The sequence below is a fragment of the Pan troglodytes genome, chromosome 15 (assembly GCF_028858775.2).
Source record: "Pan troglodytes isolate AG18354 chromosome 15, NHGRI_mPanTro3-v2.0_pri, whole genome shotgun sequence".
NCBI classification, from domain to species: Eukaryota; Metazoa; Chordata; class Mammalia; order Primates; family Hominidae; genus Pan; species Pan troglodytes.
In genome coordinates, this window is record NC_072413.2 from 38,228,994 (window position 1) to 38,253,800 (window position 24,807).

The 24,807-nt window shown below is 37.8% G+C and overlaps 1 long non-coding RNA gene across 1 annotated transcript in view; it reads left to right on the plus strand.

Annotated features, from left to right (window-relative positions):
* LOC134808290 (uncharacterized) overlaps window positions 1–24,807 on the plus strand; it is a 371,722-nt gene that overhangs the window by 132,036 nt on the left and 214,879 nt on the right. The window contains exons 2-3 of the long non-coding RNA XR_010150928.1: window positions 23,144–23,218; window positions 24,378–24,427. This is a non-coding gene — a long non-coding RNA (uncharacterized LOC134808290). The remainder of the gene's footprint in view (window positions 1–23,143; window positions 23,219–24,377; window positions 24,428–24,807) is intronic.

Consider the following 24,807-nt stretch of genomic DNA (forward strand, 5'->3'; position numbering starts at 1 on the left):
CTAAGAAAAATAGTTGACTTGTCATCCTTTGGGTCACTTCTTGTGAAATAAAAGTATTGTGATCTAAGAGTTTTAAATAATTTTTTTGTTAGTAACAAGGCTCCCAGATGATTAAAAAATCTTAAGTTCATAGCTAAATTCATAGATCTATAACAAACATTTGAAAGCAAACTATAGTTCTTAGGAAAATTTATTATTAAGAAAACAACTTTAACTCATGGCAAGTTGTTTCTACTAGTAATTTACCCCTTTGATATACTGAAGGACTTAATATAATCATGAATGATTTTAAGAAAATTGTCATGTATATATGTAGAGAGTGAGGCACCTTTAAATACAAATAGAGTGAGAAAAATGTTGCTTTGATTTCAGGAATAGTAGAACTTCACATTTAATGTTTCTGTGTGATCCATTTTCTCTTAAGTACCATTTTGGCATTTCCAGCAGATGGCATTGTTACACTAAGAAACCAAACACCACAGCTCAGGCATTCTTTAAGTAAATGTAGATTTTAGAAAGGAAGGGAAGAGGGAAAGGAAATATTTATCGAAATCTATTCATTGCTGGTTCTTTTATATGTATGGTTATATTTAATGCTCACAGTGGCTCTCGTAGGTAGGTGTTAAGAATAAGTAAACTGAGGCTGAAAGAATTTAAGATACTTAATATTCACGAAGCAAATCAGTGACAGACCCAGGATTGTAATCTAGATCTGGCTGATTCAAAGAGCCTATGTAGCTGCTGTGTTTAAATTAATGGCACTACAGTGAAAATATTTGTTTATAGAAACAATTTCAAATGAATGAACTATGACAGTTTGACTGTACTTCCAAGTGGGTAAACAGAGTTATCATAATTAGATTCAGAAATTTCATTCATTGGTGCATAGCCAAATATTAACTACTGAATTACTGTACATGCATTCTGCAATTCTACTCTTATATATAACACTAAGAAAAATAAAAACATGCCAATATAAAACCCTGTACACTGATGTTCATAGCAGCATTATTCATAATACTTCAAAGTATAAACTCAAATATCCATCAACTGATGAAAACTAGAATGTAACATATCAATACAGTGGAATATTATTCAGCAATATGAAGAAATAAAATACTGACATTCTGTAGCTTGGATAAACCTTGAAAACATGATGTGAAAGAAGCCAGTAAGAAAACATGTATAATTCCATTGATATTGTAATGCTAAGAAAAGGCAACTCTGTACATCCAGAAAGAAGATCAGTGAATGCCTAGGCTTAGCAAGTAGGAGAAGGGAATGAGAGTAACTATTAGTGGGTGCAGAATTTCTTTTTAGGGTAATGAAGATATTTTAAAGTTAGATTTCATTAATGATTTATAATTCTGTAAATATACTAAAACCCATGGAAGTGTACACTTTAAAAGGGTGAATTTTATGGTATATGGATTATATCTCAATAAAACTGCTTATAAAAATGTATAAAACAAATGCAGTTTTTCTTTTCAAACTGAGATAAAGTGGCCTTACCCTTTGGAGTACATATGAAGAATATGTATCTACCTATATTAAGTGCCTTCTTTGGGCCAACAACTTTGGTAACACCATCTCATTTAAGACACTATCCTTGTCATTTTATAGATAGGGAAATGTTATGTTAGAGATTACCTAACATAGAATCTCACATCTAGCAAGTGCTAGATCCCAGGTCTCTGTTTTGCGAAGCTTATATGCCTTCCATCCTTCACTTTGTGGTTCAGTGAAAACATGCTTTATTAGAACCAAGTGCTAACTTGTTATACTTCGTGTGTGTTTTTGTGCTAGAAAGGGTAATATGGAGTTACTAACTATCCCAATTGTAGCTTTGATTATTGGCAAAAACAAGTTGAGAAAAATGTCAATTTTCTCTTCTCACAGCACTTCATTAATTGGTGATTTCAAAGCTGGCCAATCTATGACATTCTTATTTGGTACATTAAATGGAGTTTGGTACTGTGTGGACAAATCCTTCTTATCTGTAGGCTAAAATTTGAATCCAGAATAAGGAAGATGATTATTTGGTGGGGGGGGGTGGATTTTCATTGGTATAAGGATAGGAGATTTTTCTTAAATTTGAGTCAATAATGTAGGTCTTCACTTCCACAATCTTAGTTTTCAAGTATATATGTTAGTTTTGGAATTAGTGTTGTTATGTTAAAGTTGACTTGTCTTTGAGAAAATTATATATTTATCTGTGTGGAGTTTATTAATCTTTTACAATAATAGAAGCATAGGCTATGGAATTAAGAGGCAAACTATCTTAATACATTGATGATTTTTTTTTTTTGTATAGAACATTTTAGGAAAAAAGTACTTATTCTTCCTGGGTCTCATTTTCCAGAAGGAAGCACTTGCATTAGTGAGTCCTGAAGATCCTTTCCAGCTCTTTGATTATATGACATTCTGACTAGCACAAAGAGGCACACCTGCAATCCTACTGAGAGTTCCATGGATCATTAATGATTATTCATGGTGAAGGAAGCAGAGGTAATGTAGACTCTGAAAGCTGATACTTCTCACTGTAGAAGTACACTCTTGTGTTACAGTGTTTTTGTATATGAGAAATTCCACCTGCCAGCCCTTGAAGGTCTCTGAGCACAAGGGATTAACTCAGTGCCCTTTAAGTTAAAACGTCCTGCAAACCCAGCACAGTGTACCTGCAGTGAGGGGACTGTTATGGATGCTCATTTTTATGTCTTTTAGAGCTTATGCTATGCATATCCTGCTTAAGCTTTGTCTCTCTTTTTCCTTAAGTTTTGAAATGCTTTTTATTGTGTAGAAAAGTTAAAATTCTTTAAAACGTTAATTAAAAGTAAAAATGATCAAGAGTAAAATGTGACTTATATATATTTTTCTATTTAAAATACACAATGCATTTTTTTTAATTCTATGAGCTAGGAGAGTCTAATGTAAGAAGACTCACTGCCAGCATATTCCAGTCTACTTCAGTGCTCTGACTTCAGCCACCTCCCAATAACTAGTTTAGATAACTTCTTGAGCATTTGTACTATGCTGTTTAATATAAGAACAAGCAGTGGTGAATACGTAATTTTCTTTTAACTTTTATTTTACGTTCTGGGGTACATGTGCAGGATGTGCAGATTTGTTACATAGGTAAACGTGTGCTATGGTGATTTATTGCACAGATTGTCCCATCACCCAGGTATTAAGCCCAGCATCCATTTTATTCTTCCCGATAGTCTCCCTGCCACCCCACAGGTGGCCAGTGTGTGTTGTTTCCCCCTACGTGTCCATGTGTTCTCATCAATCAGCTCCCACTTATAAGTGAGAACATGTGGTGTTGGTTGTCTGTTCCTGCATTTATTTGCTGAGGATAGCAGCTTCCAGCTCCATCCATGTCCCTGCAAAGGACATAATCTCATTCCTTTTTATGGCTGCATAGTATTTCATGGTGTATATGTACCACATTTTCTTTATCCAGTCTATCATTGATGGGCATTTAGGTTGATTCCATGACTTTGCTATTGTAAATAGTACTGCAATAAACATACATGTGCATGCATCTTTTTAACAGAACGATTTATATTCCTTTGGATATATACTCAGCAATAGGATTGCTCGGTCAAATGGTATTTCTGTCTCCAGGTCTTTGAGGAATTACCACACTGTCTTCCACAACAGTTGAACTAATTTACATTCTCACCAACAGTGTAAAAGCATTCCTTTTTCTCTACGTTCTCACCAGCATCTGTTTCTTGACTTTCTAATAATTGACATTCTGACTGGCATGAGATGGTATCTCATTGTAGTTTCGATTTGCATTTCTCTAATGATTGGTGATGTTGAGCTTTATAAAATATGTTTATTGGCTGCATGTATGTTGTCTTTTGAGAAGTGTCTGTCCATGTCCTTTGCCTACTTTTTAATGGGGTTGTTTGTTTTTTTCTTGTAAGTTTGTTTAAGTTCCGTATGGATTCTGCATATTAGACCTTCGTCAGATGGATAGATTGAAAAAATTTTCTCCTATTCTGTAGGTTGACTGTTCACTCTGGTGATTATTTCCTTGCTGTGCAGAAGCTTTATAGTTTAATTAGATCCCATTTGTCAATTTTTGCTTTTGTTGCAATTGCTTTTGGCATTTTCGTCATGAAATCTTTGCACATATCTATGTCCTGAATGATATTGCCTAGATTTTGTTCTAGAGTTTTTATAGTTTTGGGCTTTACATTTAAGTCTTTAATCTATCTTAAGTTAATTTTTGTAAATGGTGTAAGGAAGGGTTCCAGTTTTAATTTTCTGTACATGACTTGCCAGTTCTTCTAGCACCATTTATTAAATAGGGAATCCTGTCCCCATTGCTTATATTTGTCAGGTTTGTCAAAGATCAGATGGCTATAGATACGTGGTCTTATTTCTGGGTTCTCTGTTCTGTTCCATTGGTCTTTGTGTCTGTTCTTATACTAGTACCATGCTGTTTTGGTTACTGTAGCCTTGTTGTATAGTTTGAAGTTGGGTAGCATGATGCCTCCAGCTTTGTTCTTTTTGCTTAGGATTACCTTGGCTAGTCAGCCTTTTTTTTTTTTTTTTTTTTGGTTCCATATGTATTTTAAAGTATTTTTTTCTAATTCTGTGAAGAATGTCAATGGTAGTTTAATGGAAAAGCATTGAATCTGTAAATTACTTTGGGCAGTATGGCCATGTTCACAACATTGATTTTGCCTATCCATGAGCATGGAATGTTTCTCCATTTGTTTGTATCCTCTGATTTCTCTGAGCAATGGTTTGTAGTTCTCCTTGAAGAGGTCATTCACTTCCCTTGTTAGTTGTATTCCTTAGGTATTTTATTCTTTTTTTTAGCGATTGTGAATGGCATTTCATTCATGATTTGTCTCTCTGTTTGCCTGTTGTTGGTGTATAGGAATGCTAGTGATTTCCACATAATGATTTTATATTCTGAGACTTTGCTGATGTTGCTTATAAGCTTAAAAAGCTTTTAGTCTGAGATGATGGGGTTTTCTAGATATAGGTTCATGTTATCTGCAAACAAATATAATTTGACTTCCATTCTTCTTATATGAATACCAGTTATTTCTTTCTCTTGCCCAACTGCCCTGGCCAGAACTTCTAATATTATGTTGAGTAAGAGCAGTGAGAGAGGGCATCCTTGTTTTATGCCAGTTTTCAGGGGAATGCTTCCAGTTTTGCCCTTTCAGTATGATATTGGCTGTGGGTTTGTCATATATGGCTCTTATTATTTTGAGATATGTTTCTTCAATATCTAGTTTATTGAGAGTTTTTAATAGGAAAGTATGTTGAATTTTATCAAAGGCCTTTTATTTGCATCTATCGAGATGATCAAGTGGTTTTTGTCTTTAGTTCTGTTTATGTGGTGGATCATATTTATTGATTTGTGTATATTGAAACAGCCTTGCCTCTTGGGGATGAAGCCAACTTGCTCATGGCTTAAGCTATTTGACGTGCTGCTAGATTCAGTTTGCCAGTATTTTATTGAGCATTTTTGCATTGATATTCATCAAGGATATTGGCCTGAAGTTTTCTTTTTTTTTTTCGTATCTCTGCCAGGTTTTGGTATCAGGATGATTCTGGCCTTATAGAATAAGTTAGGGAGGAGTCCTACCTCTTCAATTTTTTGGAATAGTTTGAGTAGAAGTGGTATACAGTCTTCTTTGTACTCCAGTAGAATTTGGGTGTGAATCCGTCTGGTCCTGGGCTTTTATTTTTGGCAGGAGGCTATTTATTACTGCCTCAATTTCAGAACACATTATTGGTCTATTCAGGGCTTCAGTTTCTTCCTGGTTCAGTCTTGGGAGGGTGTATTTGTCTAGGAAATTGTTTTTTTTTTCTAGTTTATGTTAATAGAGGTGTTTATTGTATTCTCTGATGGTCATTTGTATTTCTGTGGAGTCAGTAGTGATATCCCCCTTATCATTTCTGATTGTGTTTATTTGATTCTTCTCTCTTTTCTTCTTTGTTAGTCTAGCTAGTGGTCTATTTGATTCATGTTTTCAAAAAACCAGCTCCTGGATTCATTGATTTTTCGAAGGGTTTTCCATGTCTCTATTTCCTTCAGCTCGACTCTGATTTTGGTTATTTTTTGTCTTCTGCTAGCTTTGGGGTTTGTTTGCTCTTTGTTCTCTAGTTCCTTTTGTTGAGGTGTTAGGTTGTTAAGTTGAGATCTTTCTAGCTTTTTCATGTGGGCATTTAGTGATACAGATTTCCCTCTTTACAGTACTTTAGCTGCATCCCAGAGATTCTGGTATGTTGTTCTCTTTTTCTCATTAGTTTCAAAGAACTTCTTTCTTAATTTCATTATTTATCCAAGAGTCATTCAGGAGCAGGTTGTTCAATTTTCATGTAGTTATATGGATTTGAGAGAAAAATTTCTCAATCTTGAGTTCTAATTTGTTTGTGCTGTGGTCTGAGAGACTGTTATAATTTCAGTTCTTTTGCATATGATGAGGAGTGTTTTACTTCCCATTATGTGATCAATTTTGGAGTAAATGTCATGTGATGATAAAAAGAATGTATATTCTGTTGTTTTTGGCTGAAGAGTTCTGTAGATATCTCTCAGGTCCACTTGATCCAGAGCTGAGTTCACGTCCTGAATATGTTTGTTAATTTTCTGTCTCGATTACCTGTCTAATATTGTCAGTAGGGTGTTAAAGTCTCCCACTATTATTGTGTGGGAGTCTAAATCTTTTCGTAGGTCTCTAAGAACTTGCTTTATGAATCTGGGTGCTCCTGTATTGTGTGCATATGTATTTAGGATAGTTAGCTCTTCTTGATGAATTGAACCCTTTACCACTGAGCTTTGTCACTTACTATAAGATTCATGGCAAATCCAGGACACTTTAAATTCTTTTTTTAGTTTATGGGCTGTGTTTCTTTTAAAGATAGTTTTTTTCCAAGTTCATTAGTGGCTCTAATTTAATGTTTCCTCTCATTAATTAAAAGAACCATAAACCAATAGCAATGAACAAAAGAGACAACGTTTTGAACCTTAGAACTCCTTACAATACAAAAACCATTTGTCTCCCTATAATCACATCTTACAAGTTTTTATTATTTTTCTAGTATAAAAATAATATATACTTTATGTTTAAATACGTTGGAAAATACAAAATATACATAGAGAAGAAGAGAAATAGTTCTTGCTAATACTTTTGCATTTTCCATTGTAACTATCATACTTTTGTACTATGTACATCTAGCAGATATTTGTAAATAATTTTAGTTGAAAAAGTAATTTGAGATAATTCTGGGGGAGTTGCATCAAAATGATTTAATATTCTCAGAGAAAAATGTTTAGAATTGATAAAATGTGTGATAGTGCCTGGTTCATCTGTGCTCTGGGTGTTGTTTAGTTCAGGCTTCTGGGTTGCTTCCTTGGGAAAATTAGATGCAATTTATGGGTTGTGTCTTGCAAGATAGGCAAATACCCTGGCCTTATTCTATGGGAAACAGAAAATATTACTTAAAAATGAGCAAAGAATAAATATAGGAAAGAATGTCTGTAAGGACAAAAGTTTTAGGCAAATCCTGAGACATTATCCTTTTAGTAACTTAGCAGGACTGTTTTTAATGGCTGAACTATGTGTCAGATACATCTTATGCACATTTTCAGACTACTGGGGCCTCACATATGCATCATCCTAAGCCTATTGCTCATGTCCTCCACTGTTGAGGGGAACTGCCCTTTATGAAACCATCTCCTGAGACTTATTAACTGTCACGAGAACAGCACGGGAAAAACCCGCCCCATGATTCAGTTACCTCCCAGTGGAACACATTGGGATTATGAGAGCTACAGTTCAAGATGAGATTTGGGTGGGCACACAGCCAAACCATATCAGTATCCAAGGGATCCTAGTGTCTGTTTTTTCCATGGTAAATTATAAAATTATAAGGCTATCAGAAATTATGCATAGAGAGTAAATTATTCTTAGTTTCCGGAAGGATATTTCAGAATGTCTGTTGGCACTTATAGAGGGCCATCTAATATCATTTACTTAGGTTTGAATACTTAGTGATATAAACAACTCTTTTCCATGAAGCTTTTATACTGTCTGTGTTGGTGACGAGAAGCTTTCTCATGTGGCATTCATATCACATGTTCATTCATTCAACATTCAATGAATATTTATGGAGTGCCCAGCGTATTTAGAAATGGGATACATTAGGGCCGGCAGGCATCTCATGCCTGTAATCCCAGCACTTTGGGAGGCCAAGGCAGGTGGATTACCTGAGGCCAGGAGTTTGAGACCAGTCTAGCCATCATGGTGACACTCCCGTCTCTACTAAAAATACAAAAATTAGCTGGGCATGGTGGCATATGCCTGTAATCCCAGCTACTCAGGAGAATGAGGCATGAGAATTGCCTGATTATGGGAGGCTGAAGTTGCACTAAACTGAGATCATACCACTGCATTCCAGTCTGGGTGACAGAGTGAGACTCTGTTTAAAAAAAAGAAAAAAAGTTTGTGTGGGGGGATACATTAGTGAACTAAAAAGGAGCTAACATTCAAGATAAAGAATATATAATATATAAATTTTTAAAAGGCGATAAAATACTGTGGGAAAACTGAAATGGGATAAACAGGATCAAGAGTACAGCGAGGGGAAGAGGCTTGGGGCTTGGCATGTTGCTACATTAAATAGTGAAGGGGCCTTCATTGAGAAGGTGAGGTTGATCAAATATATCTTAAAGAAGTAAGGGAGTTAGCCAAGAGGATACCTGGGGAAAGAGCATTTCAGGCAGAGGAAATTGTACAGCAAATTCTCAAGGTGGGAGCCTGTCCAGCGAGTGTCAGGATCTGGAGGAGACTGCTGTGGATGCCAGCAGAGTAAGCAAAGAAGAGTGAAGTAGGAATTGAGGCCAGGTAGACTATGTTGGACCTTGTCCAGCTCTTATTAGCAGTGAGAAGGAATCAGTTGCATGTTTTATTTTTTATTTTTATTTTTTACTTTTTTTTGAGACAGAGTCTCACTCTGTCACCCAGGCTGGAGTGCAGTGGCTCGATCTTGGCTCACTACAACCTCTGCCTCCCAGTTTCAAGCGAGTCTCCTGCCTCAGCCTCCTGAGTAGCTGGGACTACAAGGGTGTGCCACCATGCCCGGCTAATTTTTGTAGTTTTAGTAGAAACGGAGTTTCACCGTGTTGACCAGGCTGGTCTTGAACTCCTGGCCTCAGGTGATCCACCCTCCTCTGCCTCCCAAAGTGCTGGGATTACAGGCGTGAGTCACTGCATCCAGCCCAGTTGCAGATTTTGATCAAAGGAGTGACCTGATCTGACTTGACTTTTAAAAGATGATTCTGGCTGCTGTGTTAATAATAGACTTTGGGGAATGCACAACAGTAGAAGTAGGAGACGCAAGCCAAGATGATGATTTAGCCTATCAGCGAAGTGGCAAAAAATGGATGAATTCTGGATGTATTAAGAATGTATTAGGAATATAGAGTCTATAGTTTTTTCTTTGTGATAATGGAATCCTGTAGTTAGCTGTATGAAACATTTGTCAAAGGACCTTCCGAAAAAATATTTTGTAAGATATCTCAATTTAATATTAATATATTACAGTTGGATTCATCTACATTTTAAAGTTTCTGCTTATGTTGCAATTATTGCTGCATCTAAAACACTAGACCCTGCATCTGGTGGGTTTCATGGTATGTACATAATAAAGATAAGTTGTGAGGTGACAAGAACTCTACCTGTACTTTTTGCAATGGTTCTGAATGAAATATGCTCTCAAGTTGCTTCTCCCACACACAAATTTTGGATGTCAAATCCCTGAATAGCCAAATACTAGACTGATATAATCCTCTGGATTATGCTTGTCTAGTTGGTATGCTTCGTTGGCATGTTATAAACTATAGTTACATTTTAATTTAATGCTTGTAAATTCTGAGACATGTAGTATTGTATTATTATTGGCCAAAGCCTTTGTGGGAGACCATTATGAATACAAAATTTGCTTCAGTTAAGAGGCACATTTGAGGACTTCATAAATATTAATTGAAATGCATGCTGTTCAAGAAAATTACAATTTTTGTGGTATGAGCAAACATTGCAGTTCTGCAACAATGTTGATTTTATTCACCAAATTTTTATCCTAAACAGATAGCTTTAGAATGCTCTTTTGTTTAGGTCCAATATGAGCATCATATTTAATTAAAAGATGTCATCTTTTAATGACATCTTTGCTACTGGAGGATGTTGTATTAGATAGTACAAGTAGGTATGATAAGCAAAACTTTAACCAAATAATCTTTTCGTTTGATTTTAGTAAAATAAAGAAACCGTAAAAATATAACTTTTGGCTAACACTCTAAATGTTCACGTGCCACCACATGAATTCAGTACACATGCGCGTGCACACGTACCCACACATGTGCATGCACCCTCGACCCCACATAGAAACCCATAATATTTAGACATATCATCAGCTGGTAGAATTAAGCTCAAGAAAGCTGTTACTTTTATAGCCATTGTATAATATGATTTAGTTAATGATAAATAATAAAATAAATTGGTTTTCTGTAGTTTACTTCTGGCTTAAATCTTGCATTTCACAGAAATATTATGGAAATCTGATTAAAGGCATGACAAACGCACCACTGTTTTAAGGTTAAAAAAAGTAGCCATTTAAGGAAAAGTGAATAGCCAGATTACATTGCTTTTTCTTTTTAAGTCATGGTTTATAATGTTATTATAAATGAATAAATTATTTCAGCTGTTGGCTTAGGTTATACTTACCAAGACAGATATTACAATAGTATGATTGTCAAGGAATTATATTGCACTTTTGAGTTGACTTTTTGTTAACACCTGCATTTTGTTTGATTGACAAAACTCTTTTAGAACAGAGTGGAAAACAGAGCTGTTTACAAGTTACCCTGAAGGTCGCTGCTCTGCCCCAAGGGAGTGGCAAGCTTTTTCTCCTACATAGATGAGCGTTTTTTAACAAACACCTTGAGATACCTCTTTGTATTGGGAAGCAAGAGCACTCCAGGGTATGGTTTTGAAGGATACTGATGGCTGGACTGCTCAGCATCAGAAATAAGTGGTTATTTGAAGGTGGGAGTAAACCCAGGAGAGAAAAAGAGAGAGTCAGAAAAACAATACCAAGTGGTGGACAGTAGAGAACTCAAGAGTGGAAACCTAGGAGAGGGATGATGAAAGGATTGTCCATACTCAGTTTTTTGGTGTTTCTTGTCAGGAGCTGTCATCACAGGCATCTTGCTCCACACATACCTTCGGCAGTATCTGTCATATACACAAATTTCTTGATCAAATGGTGTTTGATGAATCAGAGAAAAAGTGTTATAATATCTGAGATTGTGCTGAGCAGAGAGGAGAGAATAAATATTTTGGGTCAAACACAGGTAACAATGAATTTAGCAGGAGAGGAAATCAGAATTAGAGGTAACAGAATACAGGCAAAATTGGCAAATTCGGCAAAATTCTGCCTGAAGGGATTGCCTTTCCCCTAGACATGAGATAGAGGCTAGAGAAAATCATAAAGCAGATGATAGCTTCAGCTCACATCTGGATTATACTTGCTTTTGGCTCTCCACACAAAAGGCATTTCTTTCATATTCAGAAAGCTTACCAGCAATTTTAAATGTAGAAGGCCTTGTTGTAACTGTGCTGATGGAGGCAGCTTGGCATTCCTGGGCTCCTTGAAGTTTGAGAATATAGTAAAGAATCTCTGAGATGTTCCAATTATTTAAAAAGTCTAACAAAAATCTAATATTTATTCATGATAAGGTGACATGAACTCACTCATCTGTCAAATAACTCCTCCATAATAGAATTATATCCACTCAGTTGATAATTCTGTAATGGTATCTCATGCTGATCAGAAGCTCTGATAAGCAGTTAGGCGTCTTTGATGGAAGAAAGGAGAAAATTATTATTAAAAATTGCAGCTTCCGTTTCTGCTCCTTTCTCCTGCACTGAGATGAACTCTCTCATTCTGAAATTGTGTTCCTTGAGCAGCAGATGAGACTGCATAACTACAGTGATCATGGAGGCCTGTTGATTTCTAAAGCAAGTTCCCTCAAAGGCATCCACTTCACTGTGAAATAAGTGGTCATGGCTCAGCTAGCTGTCTTGTAACTATAGACAGTAAAGCCCCGACAGAAACATCTACAAATTTCTGGTGGTCGCTGCAGACACAGGACCCTTGGAGAGCTCTCACATCTCCTGGCATGGTTTGAAAAGGAAAGTGTGCGGCCGGGCGCGGTGGCTCATACCTGTAATCCCAGCACTTTGGGAGGCCGAGTCGGGCGCACGGGGTAAGGAGATCGAGACCATCCTGGCTAACACAGTGAAACCCCGTCTCTACTAAAAATACAAAAAGTTAGCCGGGCGAGGTGGCGGGCGCCTGTAGTCCCAGCTACGCGGGAGGCTGAGGCAGGAGAATGGCGTGAACCCCGGGAGGCGGAGCCCGCAGTGAGCCGAGATCGGGCCACTGCACTCCAGCCTGGGTGACAGCGAGACTCTGTCTCGAAAAAAAAAAAAAAAAAAAAAACCCAAAACAAAAAAAAAGGGAAGTGTGCTTTTCAGTAGGACCTGGGGTAGCCCGAGGTGTCTCCGGGTCTGTCATTGTCCAGTCACCAGCAAATAAGACATGTAGCTGAAAGCCAGGATTGAGTCCATCCTGCAGCCCCCAGGAGAAATCTTAAACTAGAGATCTTGCCAAACCTCCTGGAGATTTCTCCCTGGGGGAATTTTGCATTGTGTTAATATATTGTCTTTGTGTCAGCCCCTGTGCCTTTTAAATGAATTTTCATCATTAGGAATTGTAGCCCAGAATCTTCCCTCTTGATTCTTTAAAAAATAAAAATTTTACCTAGCCACTTGAAACACCAAGAAAGAGCTAGAAGGAGTATGATAGGCCTAAGGAAGATATCTGGGCCCAATTTTCATCAACCAACTCTTATCGCACACCTACTATGTGCAGAAATGCGAGCAGGTGCACAGTGGTATTTCTTGAACTACTTTTGTCCTCTAACATGTGACCCTCTTTAGAATAAGCTTTATGAACTTTTTGTCCCCTTGTCTGACATAAAGTGTTCCCTGCAAGTGAAATGGATGAGGGGGTTTCCTTTTCTCTCTAGATGTTTAGGGAATTAGACCTTGAAGGAAGAGGGGAGGCAAGTGTTGGATTACAGGATTTAGGGGAAGACATGGCCTATGGCTGGAGCCAACAAGTGAGATATTGAATCCCAGGAGATGCTCTTCGTAGGCGGAAAACTCATCAGCTCAACTGGACACTTTGTACCAGCTCAGAGAGTTCTTAGCAATGATTGCTGCCAAAATATATATACTCTTAACTGAATCAGAAATACAGTGATAAATGAGTCACTTGTGAGGACTCTAATAAAGAATTCCATTTCAATACTATTTTTTTTTCAGTTTCTATGATAATGTCTTTTGAAATATGTTCATGAAGTTCCTGGAATCCATGGTGAAAATTCATAAAAATGGTCCTTGAAATTAGCAAATTTGACTTCATCACTTATTAATTACAAATGTCTGCTCTGACATCACTGGTGTTTTGGGGATCATAATGTATTAAAGTTTTGTTTTAAATCATAAGGTGTTATAGAAATTCAGATCTTGCAGGTTATAAAGCAGTGGTTAAAGACCTGGTCCTTGAAGCGAGATCCTAGATTTGAGTTCTTTTTCTGCCACACATTTTAATTGCACAGCCATGGGGATGCCTCTTGACCTCTCTGAGGCCCAGGATTTCATTGCCTGGCACCTACTAAGTGTTCAACAGATACTATTTTTATTTTTACTATATGGCATCTGATTTTAAGGCAAATCTATTCCATAAAATCATAAAAATAACTCTCTACTGTCAATCTTTTTTTGACAAGCATTAAGGGTAAGTGGTCTTGGGGATGTATTGTCAGGTGAAGAATGGCATAATTTATTATTATTTTTAATCTTAGAAGAAGAGAGCGTCTCCTATACTGGAAAAATGTTACATTTTCTCTAAGGAGTAAAACAAAATTTTATAGTAGTGTGTAAACTATTAAAGAAACAACAAAAAAACCCGAAACCACATGCATTAACCTGTTTTTGGTGCTTAGTGACCTTAGGAAGGAAAGAGTTTAGAGTAACAACCAAGTTATTATAATTTCCATCAAAAATAAAATACTGAAGCAAGATAAATCTGACACGTGCTAGCTGTACCGTCCGAAACAAGCACTATTCCTTATATAGCCAACTGTGGCAAGTAATGGCTGTGGTAAAGACAGTGGTCTGTGTGCAGGATAACATTTCAACTACCCAGTTTTATAAAACTGCTGAAGAGCAAAAATGCAGCTGGGTTTGGGGAAAGGTCTTAAATACGTGGAAGGTTGGGGGAGAAGGATCTTGTTTGACCAACAGGACATATTATTGAAGATAATTATTTAGGTTGCCGTAAGAATTTACATCAATGTGTACTAAGAAATAATGTGAGGCAAATTTAGGAATCTTAAAAAGATGTGAAATAATGATGGGCTTATGTTTTATGACTCTTTAGTATGGGAGGCATTAGGGAAAAACTATTAAATTATTAGTCAGCAACTCTCCCAAGTACAGCAGAGTGTTTTTAAGGCACAGTGCCAATTCCTAGTAGATTTGATAGAAGTTTTCTGATTTTTATAAAAGAAAATCTTTCAAATGTTACAGAAGATGAATTTTACCATATTAAAGAATGAAATGATAAAGGTCTAGCTAGTTTGAGAGTGGCGATGGAAGAAAACTCTGCATTTGATATTAGGAGATACCATCCTTTTAAAATACAAGTACCTATTTTGTTTCTTTAGTCTCCCTCATTTCTTCCTCTTTGATCTGCCTCTTAAAGGAGAATTATTCCAACTTTTTCTTCTAAGCCTCTCCATCTTCCTCCTTTCCTTCTTTTTTTTTCTCCAATAATTATCTTGGCTTTGAACATTGAGTTTGTGCTATGTATATTCAAGTCACCACTGGGTATACCAAATTAATAAGTCATGATCTCTGCCCTAGTTTTGGTGTGTTGGGGAAAGAAAGGCAAGAAAACTTGTAAAATGTGATAAAGTCTTTACAGTGATTAGGAATATGTGTTCTAGAAGCACAAAAGAGGTGACATCTGAAGTTTCATGAAGGCTAAGTGAGTTAGTGGGGAGGAGGCGTTTCAGGAAGGAAAAACTGCAAGGACTCAGGCACAGGGCACGGAAATGGATGGTATCTTGGGAGACCTGTTAGTCATTTTGTGTGTTTGGAATGTCGAGTGTATGTTGGAGTGTGCAGCAGCTGAGGTTGGATAAGTGGGGAGCTAATGATTTTATACTTTATCCTGCGGGTAGTGGAGAGGAACAAGAGGTTTTTAAGCACTGAGTGGGCTAACTAATTTCTTTTTATGGCTTTAACCACCATCCTTAAGTTAATTATTCCCAAATCTGTACCTGCAGTTCTGACTTTGTTCCTAAGTATCATAATTGTATTTTAAAGTGCTAACTTACTACTGAACATATTATCCTGCTGTTACACAAGCAAGTTGAGTTCAGACAAACTTACTTTGTCCCTTTACGTTGTTCCTCCACTTGGGCTCTTTTCTTTGTTTTATAATGGCAACATTTCTCCAAATCAACTGGGCTGAACATCTTAGTGCCATCTTCAGCTTCCTTCTTTATTTGTTTCCTCATAGTATTTTGTTTACCAGAACCCACCACTTTTGCTCCCAAGCACTTCATGGCCATTTCCCTATTTCTTTTTCTACTGCCAATGCCTTATGGCTTAAACTCCTATTCTTTTTCATCTGTACTTTTGCAATGGCCTTTTAATATCCTACTTATTTTCTGTTTTACTTCTAATCCAGTGTGCATAATTGGACCATAATTTTCTTCCTAAAATATGGATTTCCTGACATAATTTCTAATCTTTTCCACTTTTCCTTATTTTTACAATCTCCTTCCTAATAATATTGCTTGTCAGAAATCATCATTCTTTGTAATACCATAATGCTTTTAAAAAATATCTTGATAACGTCACAACTTGCCTTATATTAAAATAAACTTTATTTTTAAAATACTTACACATTTTTAGAAGGCAGAGTATATTAGTTACCTATTGCTGTATAACAAATTACTCCAACAGTTAGCAGCTTAAAATAATGCACATTCATTATTTCACAGTGTCATTGAGTCAGAAGTCCAGGGTGCATCTTAACTGTGCTCTCTGGCTTAGGCTGCTATCAAGATGTCAGTTGAGGGTATGGTCATGATAAGGTTCAAGTGGGGTAGGATCGGCTTTTCAGCTCACTCAGTGTTCATGGCAAGGTTTAGTTTCTTCCCAGTTATTGGACAGAGGGTGTCAGTTTCTCACTGGCTGTTGGCCAAAGGCTTCCCTCCGTTACCCACCATATATATGTGTTTCTTTGTGAGACAGCTTACAACATGAGAGCCTGCTTCAAGTGGAGAGTAGTGAGAGACAAAAGTCGCAGTCTTTTATAACCTAATTTTGGAAATGACATCCCATCACTTTGCTATATTCTGTTTGTTAAAAGCATGTCACTATGTCCAGCCCACGTTCAAGGAGAGTAAATAATTATACAAGGGAATGAGTAGCAGGCAGCTGACTATCACACAGAGCATCTGTAATTTTACTCCCGACCTCTGTGACTAATGCCTTCTGCAACAGGTTTTAATACTTTTTACTGATCGTATTGAAAGATATTGTTGCTTTTTGTAACTAAGATTTATGCCGGTGTTAATTTTAACATCTACATTTGGTTAAAATTAGTTGACCTCTTTGTGTAATATAAAAAGAGAAAAAAATGAAAAGGTACTAAATAGTCAGTTGGGTCATTTGGGGGTTCAGTACATGAATGCCACGCAATCATTTGGCAAAAATGATGACAACATACTGGAGAGGGAGGAAGAGAGTAATGTGATGGAAATTATCCCCGATACCATTTTTTTTTTCTGAATTTCACTTGACATCAACAACAAAAATATATACTAAAATTCAGTTCTGGGTAATTTCTAAATTTGTTAATAGTTTAGATTTCTTAATTTTCTCCAGTTAGATGCTTATGTAAACACTTTAGAATTTAAGGCAGTTGCCAAGTTTGAAGTGACTTTCTATGTAAAGATATATAAATTTGAAGTAATGATAGTTTTAAAATTTAGTTGTTTATAAACGTAAAAAACGCAGAAAAATATACTTTTCCTACATTAGTTTTAAGTAGCTTTTTATATCATCTTTATGAGCAAAAGAGTATTTTGATAGGTATTAAGGCCTAAGTTTCAGGGACCATTAGTGTGTTATAGCTATTTTATTTTTAAATTCAGAAATATTACACTTTGACTCTAATAAATTATTTTTATGTGCCTTTTCAAAGTTATAAACAGATTAAAAGAACATAATGTGAAAAGAGAAAAGTTCTGTTAGAAATATTCCTGGTTTAGCTTAAGGTTTTATTCATTACTTGGGTCAAAATAACCTCAGCTTTATCTTTTTTATGTGTGTGTTATCTATTTTTGAGATGTTTGAGATAGAATAATGCTCAAATTTCCAGGAGCAGCCAAATAATTGTACTTTGAATTTTTTAAATCATTTCTTTTTAGATGACAATAATGAAGCATTTGCATTTGAGCCTGGCAACATGTGCATTTGAAAGTTTGCTAAATGAATATAATTGTGAATTAAACAACAAGAAAAATATTATTCTTTTAAAAACATTATTGAAACCATTACATATGAATTATAAAGTTTTTTTCAGGCAACACATTAATTAGTCAACTTTTTTCAGATCCTTATACATTTATTCAGATATTTCCTTTCATAGACTTGTCTCATCTTCAGGTGTGATTTTTAATGAATATTTTCAATTCTGCTAAAGACTACATTATTAAGTTCTATAACCAGGCCTAGTTATATATTTACATTTATACCCTTTTCTCAAGTCAAGCCCATTTGGAATTTAAGAATTTGAAAGGTCATGTAAAAATGAATTTAAAATTTAGTTTAGATAATTGCAATTTTACCACATTTCCAACTGTCATAGTCTCCATAATGAGAGATCAAGCACAATGTCATATATGAACTAAATTTATTGTGTTTTTCAGGAAAGTGAAACCTTTTCTAAATATTAATAATGGTTTATGTGATGGTTAATGAGTGTCAACTTGATTGGATTTAAAGATGTAAAGTATTGTTCCTGGGTTTGTCAGTGAGGGTATTGCCGAAAAAGATTAATATTTGAGTCAGTGGACTGGGAGAGGCAGACCCATTCTCAAACTGGGTGGGCACCATCTAGTCAGCTGCCAGCATGGCTAGGATAAAAGCAGGCAAAGGAACGTGGAAGGACTAGACTGTCTATATACATAATACTTTCGACCATATATGGAGAACCAAAAAATATGATTAAGTTGGTTGGTTGTTGCTAAGTTTAGTGGACAAAGTGATGAAAGAAAACAATAAACTCAGGGATTCTAACTCGTGGTTCCAGAAGACATACCTTTCACCAAAACTTTGCAAAATAGATTTGTGAGTGCAGCACCCGCGTCCTTGAAGAGCTCTGTGATTTCTCTTCTCTGTATGCCACATCTTACAGTGGGACTTGCAGTTACTCAACTACAAAATTTAAATGCAGTGGGAATACTTGGATCCTGAGATGGCAGGGACCAAGTGGTGGCACTCAACTGCCAATGGCAAGGTGGGTATAGTTACTGTAATGGACAGCAGAGGCAAAGCAAGCAGTCAGAATAATCTGACTTGTGTAAGCTCTGGCATTGGCTAATTAATCATGGTGTTCCTAGAAGTGAAATTTATAGGAAGCCTACTGCATTCTTAATTTATATAAGCAGAAAACTTCCAGGTTGAGTGGACAAAAGACTAATTAAAATTATGAAAACAGAGAATCACAGTCCCTCAATCAAATTCCAGACTAGAGCCAGTTTACAGACCCAGAACCCCGTGAATGAAGGGGGAAGCTGGGAAGGCCTTGAGGAAGGACCCCACTACGCTACACTACAAACAATTTATGTTGTTAATCTTTTGCCCATCCTTTCCCAAGGAGACTGCTGCCCTTTTACCAGGGTAACTGTGTATTGGAGAAAGGGAAATAATCAGACCTTTTATGGACTACTGGACACTGGCTCTGAGCTGACGTTAATTCCTGGGGACCTAAAATGTCATTGTGGTCCTCCAGTTAAAGTATGGGCTTATGGAGGTTAGGTATTAATGGAGTTTTAGCTCAGGCTTAATTTACAGTGAGTCCATTGGGTCCCCGGACTCATCCTGTGGTCATTTCCCCAGTGCCAGAATGCATAATTGGCATACTTACTTAATAGCTGGCAGAATCCCCACACTGGTTCCCTGACTGGTAGGGTGAGGGCTATTATGGTGGGAAAGGCTAAATGGAAGCTATTAGAGCTGCCTCTACCTAGAAAAATGGTAAATCAAAAACAGTATTGCATCCCTGGGGGGATTGCAGAGATTAGTGCCACCATTGAGGACTTGAAAGATGCAGGGGTGACGATTCCCACTACATCCCCGTTCAACTCTCCCACTTGGCCTGTGTAGAAGACAGATGGATCTTGGAGAATGACAGTGGATTATCATAAGCTTAACCAAGTGGCGACTCCAATTGCAGCTGCTGTACCAGATGTGGTTTCATTGCTTGAGCAAATTAACACATCTCCAGATACCTGGTATGCAGCCATAGATTTGGGAAATGTCTTTTTCTCCATTCCTGTCCATAAGGTCCACCAGAAGAAATTTGCCTTCAGCTGGCAAGGCCAGCAATATACCTTTACTGTCCTACCTCAGGGGTATATCAACTCTCCAGCTTTGTGTCTTCATTTTGTTCAGAGACATCTTGATCCTTTTCCCTTCCACAAGATATCACAGTGGTCCCTTACATTGATGACATTATGCTGGTTGGATCCAGTGAGCAAGAAGCAGCAAACACACTGGTAAGACATTTGTATGTCAGAGGATGGGAAATAAATCTGACTAAAAATCAGGGACCCTCTACCTCAGTAAAATTTCTGGGGGTCCAGTGGTGTGGAGTCTGTCAAGATATTCCATCTAAGGTGAAGGATAAGTTGCTGCATTTGGCCCCTCCTATAACCAAGAAAAAGCCACAATGCCTAGTGGACCTATTTGGATTTTGAAGGCAACGCATTCCTCATTTTGGTGTGTTACTCCAGCTCATTTATCGAATGACCAGAAAGGCTGCCAATTTTGAGTGGGGTCCAGAACAGAAGGCTCTGCAACAAGTCCAGGCTGCTGTGCAAGCTGCTCTGCCACTTGGGCCATACGACCCAGCAGATCCAATGAGATTGAGGGGTCAGTGGCAGATAGGGATGTTGTTGGGAGCCTCTGGCAGGCTCCCATAGGTGAATCACAGCAAAGGCCTCTAGGATTTTGGAGCAAGGCTCTCCCATCTTCTTCAGATAACTACTCTCATTTTGTGAGACAGCTCTTGGCCTGTTACTGGGCTTTGGTAGAAACAATGTTTGACTGTGGGTCATCAAGTCACCATGTGACCTGCACCACCTGTCATGAACTGGGTGCTTTCTGTCCCATTTAGCTGTAAATTGGATTGTGCACAGCAGCATTCAGTCATGAAATGAAAGTGGTATATATGTGATTGGGCTCGAGCAGGTCTTGAAGACACAAGTAAGTTACATGAGGAAGTGGCTTAAATGCCCATGGTCCCCATTCCTGCCACCCTGCCTTCTCTCCCCATGCCTGCACTGATGGCCTCATGGGGAGTTCCCTATGATCAGTTGACAAAGGAAGAGAAGACAAGGACCTGGTTCACAGATGGTTCTGCACAATATGCAGGCACCACACGAAAGTGGACAGCTGCAGCACTACAGCCCCTTTCTAGAACATCCCTGAAGGACAGTGGCAAAGGGAAATATTCCCAGTTGGCAGAATTAGAGCAGTGTACCTCATTGTGCACTTTAGTTGGAAGGAAAAATAGCCAGATGCGTGATTATATACTGGTTAATGGGCTATAGCCAATGGTTTGGCTAGATGGTCAGGGACTTGGAAGAAGCATAATTGGAAAATTGGTAACAAAGAAATTTGGGGAAGAGGTATGTCGATGGACCTCTCTGAGTGGTAAAAAACTGTGAAGATATTTGTATCTGCTGTGAATTTTCACCAAAGGATGACCTCAGCAGAGGAGGATTTTAATAATTACATGGATAGGACATGACTCGTTTTGTGGACACCACTCAGCCTCTTTCCCCAGCCATCCCAGTCATCACCCAATGGGCCCATGAACAAAGTGGCCATGGTGACAGGGCTACAGGTTATGCATGGGCTCAGCAACATGGACTTGCACTCACTAAGGCTGACCTGCCTATGGCCACTGCTGAGTGCCCAATTTGCCAGCCCCAGATATCAATACTGAGTCCTCGATATGGCACTGTTCCTCAGGGTGATCAGCCAGCCACCTGGTGGCAGGTTGATTATATTGGACCTCTTCTATCATAGAAAGGGCAGAAGTTTGTCCTCACAGGACTAGACACTTACTCCAGTTATGGGTTTGCCTATCTTGCATGCAATGCTTCTGCCAAGACTACCATCCGTGCCCTCATGGAATGCCTTACCCACTGTCATGGTATTTCACATAGCATTGCCTCTGACCAAGGCACTCACTTTATAGCTATGGAAGTGTGGCACTGGGCTCATACTCATGATTCTTACCATGTTCTCCATCATCCTGAAGCAGCTAGATTGATGGAACAGTGGAATGGTCTTTTGAATTAGGTGAGAATACTTTACACGGCTGGGACAAAGTTCTCAGAAGGCTGCGTATGCTCTGAATCAGTGTCCAATATATGGTACGGTTTCCCCCATAGCCAGGATTCACAGGTCGAAGGATCAAGGGGTGGAAGTAGAAGTGGCACGACTCACCATCACCTCTAGTGACCCACTAGCAAAATTTTTGCTTCCTGTTCCTGCAACATTTTTTTGTGCCGGCCTAGAGGTCTTAGTTCCAGTGGTAGAAGTGCTGCCCCAGGAGACCCAACAATGGTTCCATTAAACTGGAAGTTAGGATTGCCACCTGGTCATTTTGGGCTCCTTCTACCTCTAAGTCAGCAGGCTAAGAAAGGAGTTACAGTGTTGGCTGGGTGATTGCCCAGACTATTAAGATGAAATCAGTCTACTGTGCCACAATGGAGGTAAGGAAGAGTATGCGTGGAATACAGGAGATCCCTTAGGGCATCTCTTAGTATTACCGTTCCCTGTTTAAGGTTAATAGGAAACTAAAACAACCCTTCCAGGCAGGACTACAAATTGCCGAGACCCTTCAGGAATTAAGGTTTGGGTCACTCTACCAGGTAAAAAGCCACAACTTGCTGAAGTGCTTGCTGAAGGCAAAGGGAATACAGAATGGGTAGTAGAAGAAGGTAGTCAGTCAATACCAGCTATGACCACGTGACCAGTTACCAAAACAAGGACTATAACTGTCATGAGTATTTCCTCCTTAGTTTGTTAAGAACATGTTTGTGCATGTATACACTTGTATGAAGAAAATATCTTCATTTTATTTTCTTTTTCCTTTATCATGTGACATAAGATTTTTTGACTTCATATCAGCATTTAAATGTTGTTAACTTTATGTAAACAATTGGGTTGGGATTGATGTGCTTCTAGTTGTACGAAAGATAGTTGTCTTGTGTTAGGTGTAATTATGACCTTATTCTTTTATTTCTCTGAAGATTATATATGATTTCAGGAAATGTATATGGATTCAAGTTGACAAGGGTAGACTTGTGATGATTAATATTGAGTGTCAACTTGATTGGATTTAAAGATGCAAAATATTGTTCTGGGTGTGTCTTTGAGGGTGTTGCCAAAGGAGAATAACATTTGAACCAGTGGATTGGGAGAGGCAGACCAACCCTCAAGTTGGGTGGGCACCATCTAGTCAGCTGCCAACATGGCTAGGATAAAAGCAGGCAAAGGAGCATGGAAGGACTACACTGGCTGTGTCCTCCAGCCTACATCTTTCTCATGTGCTGCATGCTTCCTGCCCTTGAACATTGGATTCCAGGTTCTTCAACTTTTGGACTCTTGGACATTAACCAGAGACTGAAGGCTGCACTTTTGGCTTCCCTACTTTTTAGGTTTTGTGACTCAGACTGGCTTCCTTGCTCCTTAGCTTGCAGATGACCTATTGTGGAACTTCATCTTGTGATCGTGTGAGTCAATGCTTCTTAATAATCTCCCCTTCATATATACATCTATCCTATTAGTTCTGTCCCTCTAGAGAACCCTGACTAATATAGCTTGGTTACTAATTTGTTCAATACTGGCTTTAAGGATACCCTTTTATCATAGACTACATTTTGACGAACAATAGAAAATAATATGGTTAAATACCTTTTTATTACTCCAAAAATGAAGATCAATAAAATTATTAAAAAGAATATCCACAAAAATCCATGTTGATTTTCCCCAACTAAACTGATAGTACAATTTAGTTATTCAACTTGAAGAAATTAGCTAAAATATAGTGAATGAAATGGGCACAAGCTTCTGTAGGCATGATAGATATCATCCATGTGTGGAGAGGAAAATGTCTTAGGGTCCAGTGATATAAGATGCCAAGCTGTTGAAGATCGTGTTAGATATTTCTTTTCCCAGTGGCCTGTCCCCCAACATCCCCCTTGAAACAAAGAACTTAGCATGAAGCTGGAACATTCACTGGGCAATTTTTAATGCTTAACAAATAGATGATGTATTAGTCTGTTCTCACACTGCTAATAAATATATATCAGAGACTAGGTAATTTATAAAGGAAAAAGATTTAATGACTCACAGTTCTATGTGGCTGCGGATGCCTTACAATCATGGCAGAAGGTGAAGGGGAAGAAAGACACGTCTTACATGGTGGCAGGCAAGAGAGCCTGTTTAGAGGACTCCCATTTGTAAAACTATCAGATCTTGTGAGACTTAATCACTACCATGAGAACAGTATGGGGGAAACTACCCCCATGATTCAATTATCTCCACCTGGCCCCACTTTTGACACATGGGAATTATTACAGTTCAAGGTGAGATTTGGGTGGGGACACAGCTAAACCATGCCACATGATGTTACTGTTCATTAATGATCAGTACATATGCATGATGCTTTCTCTTATGTTATTCATCCCTTGAATTAAGCATATAAACAGCAGCAGTTTCTTTGGGGAACCTTACTGAGCTCATTTTCAGTTTTTCATGACTTGTGTGTGAAACACAGATTCAAAGGTATATATGCAGAAAGTCTTTCTTGTCTTGTTCTCTGATGCCACGCTGGGAACACTAGACATGTACTCAGCCATTACTAATATTGTATTTTGTTTTCTGTTTCAGGATTTTTCTCTTTGTACACAACTCTAAGATTGAGTTGCTCGTTCATTGCGGTGAGTGGTAAGACACAAACCTTCAATCTCTATACGCCTCAAGTAAGCCTTAAAAGCAAAATATGTTCTGCATAAAGGTGGAAGAATAATGATTTGGAATCTGTGTAGTGCAGAAATAGGATATTGTTGAACCTGCTCCTCTCCTAGGCCTGTGGTACTTTGGGTGCTGGAATTAGGCAGTCACTACCAAAGATTGCTGCAAAAGAAGCAGTGATATTGGGTGAATAAATATTTTGGTACAGAAATGCAAACAATAGGTGGTTCATCTCAAACAAAACCCATAGATCACCTGTCCAACTTTGTTAGCTTGCTAGGAAGTTAGTTATAATTACAAATACGGTCTAAGACATATTTTCTAGTTATTAACATATTCCATACAA